Raw genomic sequence first — 12873 nt, 5'->3', positions numbered from 1 at the left:
AAAAAGATATAAAATAAAATATAAATATAAATAAATAAAAAATATGTTTTAATAATAAAATAAAATAATCCACATCAATTACTCAATAAAATCTTGAATTTGAAATGTAGATTTTCAACTTTGTATTAAGTATAATGATAATCATAGTTATTAGATAAATTTAAATTGTTTGACAATGAAAATTGTCAGTACACATTATTATTGTTATTATAGAGTATTAAGCATCATAATAAATAAATTAATATTTTCATACCCAAATATAAATAAAATATTTTAAAATGTTAAGGAAGAGAAAAAAATAAAATATTTTAAATTTTAATTTTTTTATTTATAATTTTTTCATTTTAAATTCATTTTTGATAACTTTTTATACCATATTAAAAATCTTCTCACGAACTTAAAATTAAGATGTAGTATATTAAGTATTTTTTCATGTACTATATTTTATGATGTTTAGAAAAAAAAAACTAAAGAAAAAAATAGATAAAAAAATAGTGAAGAATTAGTGAAAGATGGGAGAGGGAAAATGAAGGGAAAAATTGGAGGGAAAAAACTCCTCTTTTATATATTATATAGATAGATAGATAGATATCCATAATTTTTTTTTATTTTGTTTTACTTGTATATATATCGTAATCATGTAAAACTTGAAATAAATTTGCTTTACTAAAACACTGGGCCTGGGCTTGTTATTCGTTACTGGGCTACAGAGCCCGCTCTACATTTAGACACTTCTTTTTCATTTTTGGGTTCCTTATATTTTGATATAAGTCTCTTCGCAAAAAGAAAAATTGAACCACCGATGCTCGTTCTCGATCAAGGCTAGGGATGTCAATCGGGCCAGCCCATTCGGTTTCGGGCCAGTCCACTTAATTTTGAGTTATTTTCGATTCGAGCTAGTCGATTTTTTTATTTTTCGGGCTAAAATTTTTGAACCCTAACTTTAACCCACTCGATTTCGGGCTAGCCCGTTCGGGCCCACAAGTTTACAATTTTTTTATATGTTTATTATTTTTATAGATAATCATATTCTTGTAATAAAAATATGTCTATTTTTTAAATCAACACATTTCGCCTTGTTTTAGATACAAAAATTAGTGTTATTTTAGGGGGGTGTATTCGTTGTGGAATTTGATGGATTTCTATGGATTTTAAAAGTCTGGGTGTATTCGTTCAAGACTTTTAAAAGTCTGCAGAAATCTGGGTGTATTCGTTCAAGACTTTTAAAATTCCATATAAATCAAGACTTTTTAAAATCCATACAAATCTAGGTGTATTCGTTATTCCATTGACTTAAAATCCGGAATGACTTTCATGGATTTCATCCAAAAAATACACACGACAAAATTCGGCCAAGAACCACGAGAATGGAAATTCATGAAATTTTAAGCGAGCGCTGAGTTCCAGCGCCCGCGGCCAAGAAGCCAGCGAGCGCTGGAACTCAGCAATCGTTGAGAGTGTCCAGCCCTTGCTCCGTTACATAGCTTCTGTATAACTCATCAGGAAATAAGACATTTCACTGATCATGTGTGCTACATAGCTTCTGTATCAGGAAGCACGACAGATACGTGTTCATATAACTAACATGTACGTTTCAATGATTTTGTTATGATTCGTAAAGTAGATAGTTTCAAACTAAAGATATGATGCTTCACAGATAATCATGTAATCACACAGAAAATTGAAAATTCACAGTTCCTTGTAAGCAAGTTCGTCAACAGCTTCCCAGTATTTGTTTTCCTACTCAACACCTTTATCAGCACTATCGCCCCTGACCAGCGTCCACTTACAAAAATATACCACAGCGCTTGCTGGAATTCAGCGGTCGCTGGGTTTCCAGCGGGTGCTGAGACTCCGCGGGCGCTGGGTCTCTTCTAGCGGGCGCTGGTTTCATGGAATTCAATTCCAAAATTATCCCGTAAAGTTTTCGAAAATCAGTGAAAATCGGGATGAAATCCAACCACGAATTCTTTGAAAGTCGTCTGGAATCTATGTGAATTCCATGGACTTTTTAAAGTATGTGAAAATCCACAACGAATACACCCCCCTTAATGTAGTTTACATAGATGATTATCTTTTAGATGAGTATCTAACTTTAACTTCGTTTTCGATAAAAATTGAATATAGATTTAACATAAATGATTATCTTTATTTGACTTTCATATCATAGATGATTGTTATAAACCGTTGGAAAAAATCAAAACATATTCTACAAGCATCAAAATGTTATTATCGAATTAAAAAGTAAAGTATTAAAGTTTAAAAATCAATTATTAAGAAAGTGTTCGGTTAATGGGCCAATCCACTCGATTTTCGGGCTGATCCTATTGGGCTCGGGCTATTTTCTGTTCGGGCCAAATTTTTTTCGAGCTAAAAATTTTCAGCCCTAACTTTTTTTTATATCGATCTATTCGGGTTGACCCGTCGATTTCGGACTTTCTTGACATCCCTAATCAAGGCTAACAAGTTACAATCTCATGATTAGGATCTAGGACTCACCATTCACGAATGTCATATCATTGTCGTGTCAGACGTGATGAGATCAAACACAAACATCATTCAATTAATATTTTAAAAATTTAAATCAATTAATATTTTGATAATTTATATTCCCTTCATCATTCCATTCTGTAGATTCGTTTTTCTTCTTAAAATGTATCATTAGAATATGCTCGTTTTTCATTTTGAATACAAAAATTATACTTTTCTTTTAAATCGAAAAAAAGTAAATTTATTAATCTTCGTGCTCAAAAGAAGTGAACCTATTAAAATGGACGGAGAGAGTAATAAATATTATTGTTTTAACCTCGCACAAATTATAGATGCATCGTTTTAAGTGTATACATATAAAAATATAGTCATATATGACGAAATTCATAAAAAAAATAAAAATAAAAAAATAAATAAAAATGAAGGTTTTGTAAATGATATACAGTTAAAGTCAATGTGGTAATTCTTTTCCATTCCTCAAAGTCAATGTGGTGATTGAAACGGCTATAAAGTATTATAATTGTAAATAGAAAAATTATTGTAAAATATACAAAGTTTGGACGAATTTGTATTTTAAATTTCAAAAATTGTATGCAAAATTAAAATTCGTCTAAATTTTTTGTATTTTACGGCAAGTTATCTAGTGCAAAATAACATAGAAGATTATAATTTTACTATATTGAAGACAGATTATATCCATCTCTCAGAAAATATATAAAAATTACTCATTGTCATGAAATTCTTCTTTAATACACGATCATTGTCATGAAATTGTTCTTTAATACACGAACTCAAATTTTGTGCATACTAGAATGTCCATTCGTGCGATGCACGACGAACATCGAAATTAACGACATATTTAAATAAATATAAAATATATTTTAAAATTAAATAAAATAATTCACGTCAATTATACAATAAAATCTTGAACTTAAAAATTATATTAACAACTTTGTATAAAGTGTAATAAAAATTATTCAATAACAAAAATTAGCATTTACACATTATTATTATAGAGTTACACGTCGTAATAAATATTTTCACATACAAACATAAATAAAAAGTTATAAAATTTTAATGAAAAAAGAGAAAATAAAATATTTAATGAAAAGAGAGAAAATAAAATATTTTAAAATTTTCATAACTTATTCATTTTAAATTTATTTTTGATGTTTTTATACAATAGTATTAAATTAAGATGTATATTGAAAAAAAAATCATGAATTAAATTTGACAATATTTACAAAAGAATTAAATTATGAAAAACTAAAAGAAAAAAAGAATGAAAAAATTGATGGAAGAAGAGAAAAAAAAAGGGAGAGGGAAAAGATGGAGGGAAAAACTCATCTTTTATATATTATATAGATTGCGAGAGGGTGAAGTGGTGGGTAATAGTTTTTCTTTAAGGACAATTGTGGATATTCGTTTGGATAGTTTTTAAATATTTTTACACATGTAAATATAATTTGTCTGTACTAAATTAAAATAGGTATTTTCACTATTAACTTCTTAAAATTTTATATCCAATGAGGCCAATCAATATATAAAACAGTGAGAAGGCGTTTAGATTGAATGATAAGGCATGACTGATAAAATAATTCACTTTGATTAAGTATTAATTTGATTTATATAATTGAGCTCGTAATTAATAATTTGGCCCATATCTAAACACTCAAATTAATTATATTATTTATCAGCTCAAAGTTAGGTTAATTATTTAATCACTCTTTCAATTCTATCAATTTTATCTATATCATCCACCGAACCAAAATACCTCATGCAATATTTATACTTCCTCCGTCCCACGAATCTTGAGTCACTTTCATTTTTCGGTCGTCCCATGGCAAAAAAAAATTCTTTATTCACTTTTTCACCTACCACACTTAACACATTAAATATTATTTTCTTAATTCCCGTGCTGAAAAGAATTACTCTCAAGATTCGCGATACAGAGGGAGTACTATTTTCAAGAATTAGTAGGCGTACATGTTTTCCGGAAGGAGAAGTTTACATTTTCAAGAATTGGAAGGCATTGGGAAAAAAAAATCATCATTTAGATTTTGGCTCTTACTACTTTGTGGCTGAAGGCTATGATCAATCAGAAATTGAGAATATAAAACTACTTTTACTTGTGCTGGGAATACTTTAACTAAAAAGATAGGGTTAATTACGCCAAAATTCATGAACTATATCACAATTTTTAAACTTTTTATGAACTTTTTTTATCAACAATTCCATGAATTTAAGGGGTTGAACAATTTTTTCACACTTTACATAAATCTCCAAATTACAAGCTGACATACCTGATAAATGACATGACAATCCCGGATGGCAAGCAAAACGATGTCGTTTAGTTAAGGCTAAAACGAGGTCGTTTGAGCCCAAACCCCTCTCTCTCTCAACTGCATCTCACGGCCGACTTCCCAGACTCAGCCGACTTTGCCGCCCGTTCGAACCTAGCGGAAGGTGGCCAACCCCACCGTGGAATCCCTCTCACCACGTTGTAAAACCCATAGAAGAACGGCGACAGGAACTCAAACAGCGCCACCGCCCTAGCCGAATTCCGCCGTCGGTATCTGGGCGGGGGTCCACGCGTTTTGATAGAGCGAAGTAACCTCGGCGAATGGAGGATTCCGAGGACCGTGACGGCGCCGTGAGCTAGCCACGGGAACATCAGGATTTTGAAGGTTTGTTGTTGCTGCTTCTCTCTCGCCATGGTTGTGAATCAATGAAGCTCTCTGCTTTGTTGGGAAGGTAGTGAGGAAAATTAGGGCATTAATTAATTTTGGTTTACGCCTCAATCTTGAAGCTCTCCGTCAAGAAAAGAGTTTTTGTGAACCTCCCCCTCCAACCTATACAATCATCTTTTAGATCGAACCGTTTTTTACGTCATAACTTAAGTGGTAAATTATGATGAAAAACATTATGTTGATCAACAATAATCTCGTATATCTTGAACAATTCGAACATGGCATCAGGATGAGTCCCGCCAAACCTACCTAGCTAAAACTACACACAATTTTATCTCTTCTAAACATTTGTATGAAATGATGAAGTTACAACAGAGACAAATTTAGTCATTTCCAAATCAAACCTTCAAAAACAACAACACTTTTTATAATCCAACACATTTTATCTATCAAACACAAATACAAAGAATCGATCACATTTTATCTACAATTAATACATATCTTGATTTAAGCTATCTTATCATATCCTAATATATCTACCAAAAAAGAGTCCTAGCTAGAGAAAAAATAAATAAATAAATCATCATGTCCTTCATTATATGATCCAACCTCACTCCATTTAAAATTAACAATTAATGAAAAACTAAGTAAGCACATTCCCATACAAAAATAAGAAGAGAGGGGGGGACCTTCATAACTGCCCACATCACCCACCCCACTCACCCAAAAAATAAGCACAAATTGAACCAAAAATCATCTTTATCACTATCCCTAGCTCCAACATCTCCATGATTAGACCTTCACCTATATCAACTATTATCAGCAATAATACACCCTAAATATATAGTGTCTATGTTTATCCGTTGGTTAGATTTCGATTTCCCAATTCTTGTTCGATTTCAGTCACCTCGATCACCTTCACGTTTTACACATGATCACAAGTGCTATACCACTTTCAAATTACTAATTAGTTCAAAAGAAGTGTGCCCTTGCCCCAGTGCATCGGTCTTCATTAATTATTTTGGTAGTTTATGTCGTATTCGGTATACTATGCTTTCTGATGCAATATTGAAATTTTGGGGGTTTGTTGTATATCAATTTCTGCGGCGCCTTTGCTATTTCTTTTGGTTAAATTACAGCTAGTAGGCCATTTCGTTTAGGCACATGCATGATAATCAACAATGTTTCTTTATTTTTCAACGGTATTTCAATTTGAATACTAAAAAAAACAAAAAGAGAAGGAAATTATATATGTTTCGAAGTTTGAGGGCCTTGGAGTGTGGGAGCTGATTAAAAAGGTAGAAGCAATCTGTGTAGTGGAGAGAAATTGTCAAATGTGAATTCATTTAAATGATCTTAATAATACTAACATTTGAGATAATCAAGAGGATGGTCAACTTTTACCATCATTGCTTATCTGCACTCAAACAAGCATACAGTGCATGAATATGATGGAATATTCTTGGAATAAACTGGTCCACTAAGATGTAAATTCTACAGGGAAAATTGGGGCTCCATTCATTTCACTATAATATTTATTTTGTTTTATGGAACTGTACTATAGTCTATAGTCTCCTACCATTTTGCCTAGCTAAAACAATCAAATTTTGCATTTTTAGCCAACCCCACCTCATGATATCTTTGCACTTATGGGAAATGTTAAATGGGTGATTATGAAGTTGTAATTATTTAATCCTGAAACAGATGGTTGGTCTCAAGATAAGATCGCATACACATTTGGCAAAAGACATTTTTGAAACTCAATTATTTAAGAACCCCATGAAAATGTTCTCTCAATTAATTTCATGATATCACAACTTTCAAAATCTCGAGTATTACATCAATAGGGCAAAGTGAGATTTTATTCCTCTTTTGCATACTCTTTTATATATGTTGCATATCATGATATCAATACATGTCATGTGTATATCGATAATATATCATCTTATACAGTTGTATTATGTTAACACACAAGATCATCTTACAGTTGAAATATAACTTGTAGCACAATAACGAAAAATTTAATTATGCAAGACATGCGATGGACTATATATGCTATATATGGGAATATTAGAGAGTGGTAGCGAAAGACTCAAAATATGTCTGATTTTGGAACTGATTCACTTGAAACGAATGGCTTAACCAACATAAATATCTGTGGAAGTGTCGTGCAAAATAAGACGTCAGACTATTGGCAAGCAACAAATTCCAAAATCATATGCTTTTTTTCTACTAAAATATTGACAGAGAGAAATTGAGGAAATCTTAAAAGAGTAATGTTAAACAGTCACATTGTGGCCACCCACAATTTACTTAAATAGAAAATAATTTAATTTATTTAACTTTTTTTAAAAAGAATAATATAAGATTTAGTTATTTTATCATATTCTCTACATTGTAGTTATTTTTTTGCAATTTTTTGAGAACTTTTTTATTTTTATTAAAAAAATGCAAAAAAAAAAAGTACAAGGTAGAGAATATAAAAAAATAACTAAATTCTATTTTTATTTTAAAAAAATAAATTAAATAAATCAAGATTTTCCTTATTATACTAGTTTGTGGGTGGCCACAATGTGGCTTCATAGATTTATTGATCTTAAAATGCATCAAGTAATAGTGTGACACAAGAATTTATATATTGGTGCAAGCATTTGCGAGCTGCAAACTTGTCACACACCACTAATACCTAATTAATTTTTGCATTAACAAGATTTTTACAAAAAAAATATATTGGTTCAAAATGACGGATCAAATTAGTTGTAGTAAAGTGAAGCTGAGATATTTGTTGCAATTTACAAGATATTATATACTATTTCCTCCGTCCACGAAATGAGTACCCATTTGTGGACGGCACAGGTTTTAAGAAATGTATGGAGTGTAGTGTGAATAGTTTAAAGGCCCACTTTTTGAGTGTATTAATTAGAGAGATGTGTGGGTCACATTTGCCAAAAAGGAAAATGGATACTCATTTCGTGGACGGACGAAAAAGGAATTACGGATACTCATTTCGTGGACGGAGGGAGTAGAATATATTAATATAAGGAGATTCTCTAATCCCGGTCTTAATGTCCAATGCAAGAGTTAAGATGCTTAATTTAATTTACTATCACCGAAAAAAAGAGAGAGAGATGCTTCATTTACACTTTGACCAATATTTTGGCATCTATTTATTCATTCATTGGAACCTTTAACCTTTTATTTTCTTGTGTTACAAAGTTTGCAAGGAAACTGACAGCTAGAAATTAATTAGAAGGTGCATGATTAGCCAATAGAATAAATTCTCTTTTTAAAGACAATGAAATTGCGAAAATAAAGATTTGGAAAAAGGATTTTATGATTTAGGGCTTCAAAGAAAGCGGCTGCTAATTACGAGGCGACACGTTACGGTTGCGGGTTTCTTCAGCCTTGAACAAAAACCAGAAAAAAATGCATAGTTTAAATTTTAAAATAAATAAAATTAAAAAAGGTATATTCTAATGAGAAGTGGGCATTTGACTCTACCAATTTTTGTATCCATCCATGGTGGGTACATAATTCCTAGATTTTCCAAAATATGATATTACTGTTTTGCCTTCAAATTCAAATGGGCCACGTACCAAAAGCATCTACTACTCGCCGCGTATTAAAAAAATTGAAATTAAAAAGAAAATAACGATAATAGCACATATTTTTGAAAAATTGAAACTAATTAGGACCAATCTTGCATTCTCCCGCATGCTCATAACGAGAATTCGACGGTCTCAATCACAAATCACAAATGTAATAAAAGTCATAACGTTGACTCAAAATAATTATTCGTAGTAATTATCAATATATGTCACCTGTAATTAAAGTTATTGAACTGATGAAGAGCTTAAGTATAACAATGATAAGACGTGACAATGCAAGACTGTATTTTGTGGCTGTGGATCATTGAACCAAATGCCTCCCAAAATGCTACGCACATTCTGTTTTAGATTGCTTAGGCAAAGTGACAATATGCATTGTACTATATTATACAATGAGAATATAATGCTTTAGTCCAATGACAATGATAGGTAAAAAAAATTCAGCTCAATCTGATTTAGTCCAATAATTCCAATCTCAATACATAGATTTTGATGTGAAACTTCTTTTTATAAATAAAAATCAACACTAAAAGGCACATTGAGAAGTTAAAATGCATGGCAAGTGAATAAAACAACATTGTTTTGAATTTGAGATGAAAATTTTATTAGGGTTAAAATTGTCATTATAAATTTTTTGATATAGAATTGACATTGAATCCTATTATTGAGTTAAAACAATGTTCTATCCGTTCTAATTACTTAGGAGGCGTTTAGTTTGAGTGATAATGCATGATTGATAAAATAATTCACATTAATCAAGTGTTTGATTTACATGATGAAGTCCGTGATTGATAACTCGACCCGCATCTAGTCATTCATATGAGTCACCCCAAAGTTGGGTGGATTAATCACGCCCCTCAAATCCTATCGTTCTTATCAATCTTATCTATCATATCCAACAAATCAAACGCCTACTTAATCTTTAACGAAAAATAATATTTAAAATTGAAAATAATCCGAAAGCGGGCCGATTTTTTAGAGATCTAAACTATGCGCCATTGTTTTTATTTAAAAATATTTGTGTAAGCATGTCTTCCTTCAAAATATTAAATTCGAAATCAACCTACATTATGTTTTGCATTTATATTAATTGAGCTTATATATGAACTTCTAAGTAAAATCTGACTATTAGTTGGACTTTATGATGTCCGAAAATCACTAACAAACTAAACTTATAACTAAATCAATTTATGAGGTTTAAATAATCTATTAATTGAAGTTCAAACTAAAATTGTCACTAAGTAAGTTATAGAACAAAACAAGTATATTTTCTCATACTATATAATAGTAATTAACAATGTCGTGTCAATTTTATCCCAGTAAAACGATAGTGATAGATTTATCTCAAGGATATTTTTCACATCAGACTCGTCCATTAAAGATGTCACGGCTATATTAATTGCTATTTTGAAGAGTACTTAGATTGAAAATATAAATATCATTAATCTACCTTAAAAAAGTACTATAGTATTATTAATCTATATGTGGCGTTGTGAGGATTATAACGTTGTTAAGATGAAAAGCGGCAAATTGGTAAATGCCCAATGGCTCACCGGGGGCCAAAATTCCTTCCTTTAATGGAAAAGCAGATTGAGCTAAAGATTAGGAACTGTGTTAATTAAAATTAAAACCAATCATCAAAAGCAAATTATCTCATCCCCATTTAGAACCAGTTTTGGTGTGGACTAAATGCAATAATAACTTTATGGCCCATGTTTTACAAGATTCGGCAGGTAAAAAAGTGAACAGAATATCAAGCATCGGCAGATGATATGTTTTGATATATTAATCTAATCTTAATGCTCCATTAATATATTTAGTAGACATATCAAATCAAGTTAGGGAGTGTAACTAAATCAAGCCGGTGATCAAAATCACAATTCTAACTGCTAGGAGTTAATTTTTAACTCTAATAATTATTTATTTTTGATTTAATCCTTATATTTTATCTTCTTCATTTATGGAATAATTAAAAGAATTATTATAGATATTTTTGGATATCACATGGTATGGAAGATCGAACAAATCATCCAAGACTTGGTCGACCACATTTTTAAAAATATAGATTATGTGCTTAACAAACAAACAAACTTTGGCTTCAAGAAAACTCTAGCTGCTACGATCTTGCATCACGCTTTCAGCCTTCATTTTTTTGTCCACCGAACATAGATTGCATCTATAAAAAGGTGTGAAGGCTATTGCATTCATCACCAGTTCATTCAACACAAATTAAAAGCGGTGAGTCGTAGGATTCACATTGTTCAATATCTAGTCTATCGCATCTTCAGTGAGAGATTCGTGTGTCTAGCATACCTTGAGTGGGAGACTAGTATGTTTTTATCTAGCTTATAGGTTTATATACATATTATAGTTTCACTAAAAGTCCAGTGGTTGATCATAGCATTGTTGATATGATTAGAATATATATATATTATCAATATTACTCAATAAGAGTAGTTTCATGTAATTCATTGTAAAAGAGATTTTTATAGTGGATACATAATTGCAGTTAATTAACATTGCAGTATAAAATTATTTAATTGTGCACACTTTAATTTTCAGTTGTTTTACTACTTTTTATACGATAGTATTAGGTCGATTGTTCTATCATTCGATCTAACATTTCTAGATTTGTGAAAGCAAAAAAACTTTCACTAACCTTTTTATTAGCGTTAATCCCGCCAAATACACGTTATTAAAGTTTATTTTTCCATTAATGAATACTATTTTTTATTCATGTCGACTAAATATGATTTCATTTCATATCAAAAATCACTTCAAATTTAAAAATAGAAGCATACAATTATTTCCGGCCTTCCGTAGTGTAAAGTGCATTCTCATCATCAAATTAAATCAAATTAAAGTATAATATAATAGTATAAAAAATAGATGATATCACATAATTTCATCTTGTCTGCCCTACCATGAAATGGTGTCGTCCCTTCACTTATCTATTCCATTCTTCTCTCACATTTTTAGTATACCAATATAAGCTTGACTATGATAGTGGTCTTGCCACTCAACTATGGTAAACCATATATATTATTAAGAAATATTGAAAAAAATAAAATCTAACCAGCGCCTAAAATGACTTTTGGTACTGCTTTAGTTGGTTGCCTCAGTTGAATTCACGAGTAAAAATTTAATTTGATTTCTTCCTTTATTTGGAATCATGAGACGATTTCTATAAGTTAATTGCCGACAACATTATGTTTTTATCGGTTTATCCGAAACTAATGATAAATCTTGCAGTTGTATATTTTATTCTTTTATTAGGTAAAACTAGTATACGCCCATTCGTTGTACATCGAAATTAAACGATAAATTTAAATAAATAAATATAATAAAAATATATAAAATATGTTTTAAAAATAAAATATAATAATTCACATGAATTACTTAATAAAATCCTGATTTTAAAAATATAAATTTTCAATTTATACAAAGTGTAATTGTAATGATAATTATAGTTATTAAATAAATTTTAAAATTATTCAATAATAAAAATTGCATTATGCATATTATTATATAGTATTATTCATCATAATAATTAAATATTTTCATACACAGACATAAACAAATTTTGTAAATTTTTAATGAAGAGACACAAAATAAAATATTTTATTTTTTTCATAACTTATTCATTTTAAATTTATTTTTGATGATTTTTACACTATATTAAATTTAAGATACATATTGATTATTTTTTCATGAATCAAATTTGATGACGTTTAGAAAATAATTAAAATATAAAAAATAAAAGAAAAAAATAGTGAAAAAATTGGTGGAAGAAGAGAGGATAAAATGGAGGGAAAAAACTCATCTTTTATAAATTATATAGATTGTCTATGAAATAATAGTTACTGTCAATATCAATACTTGGCTAAATTGTTGATCGGTCTAGCTACTATATTTGATCATAATCAACAATATATAACACCTAAATTTTTTATCTTAGTTGGGTTTAAATCAAAATCCACTTTCGCTTAATGGTGCCAAAAATTAGAATGAGAATATTCATTGCCATAAGAGTAAACTTAAGATTTTATATTAAAATATCACCAATGTCTTATAAGTCGAAATTG

The sequence above is a fragment of the Salvia miltiorrhiza genome, chromosome 7 (genome assembly GCF_028751815.1).
Source record: "Salvia miltiorrhiza cultivar Shanhuang (shh) chromosome 7, IMPLAD_Smil_shh, whole genome shotgun sequence".
In the NCBI taxonomy this organism is placed as follows: Eukaryota; Viridiplantae; Streptophyta; class Magnoliopsida; order Lamiales; family Lamiaceae; genus Salvia; species Salvia miltiorrhiza.
The sequence above is the reverse complement of the archived record's forward strand: the minus strand, read 5'-3'. Positions refer to the sequence as shown.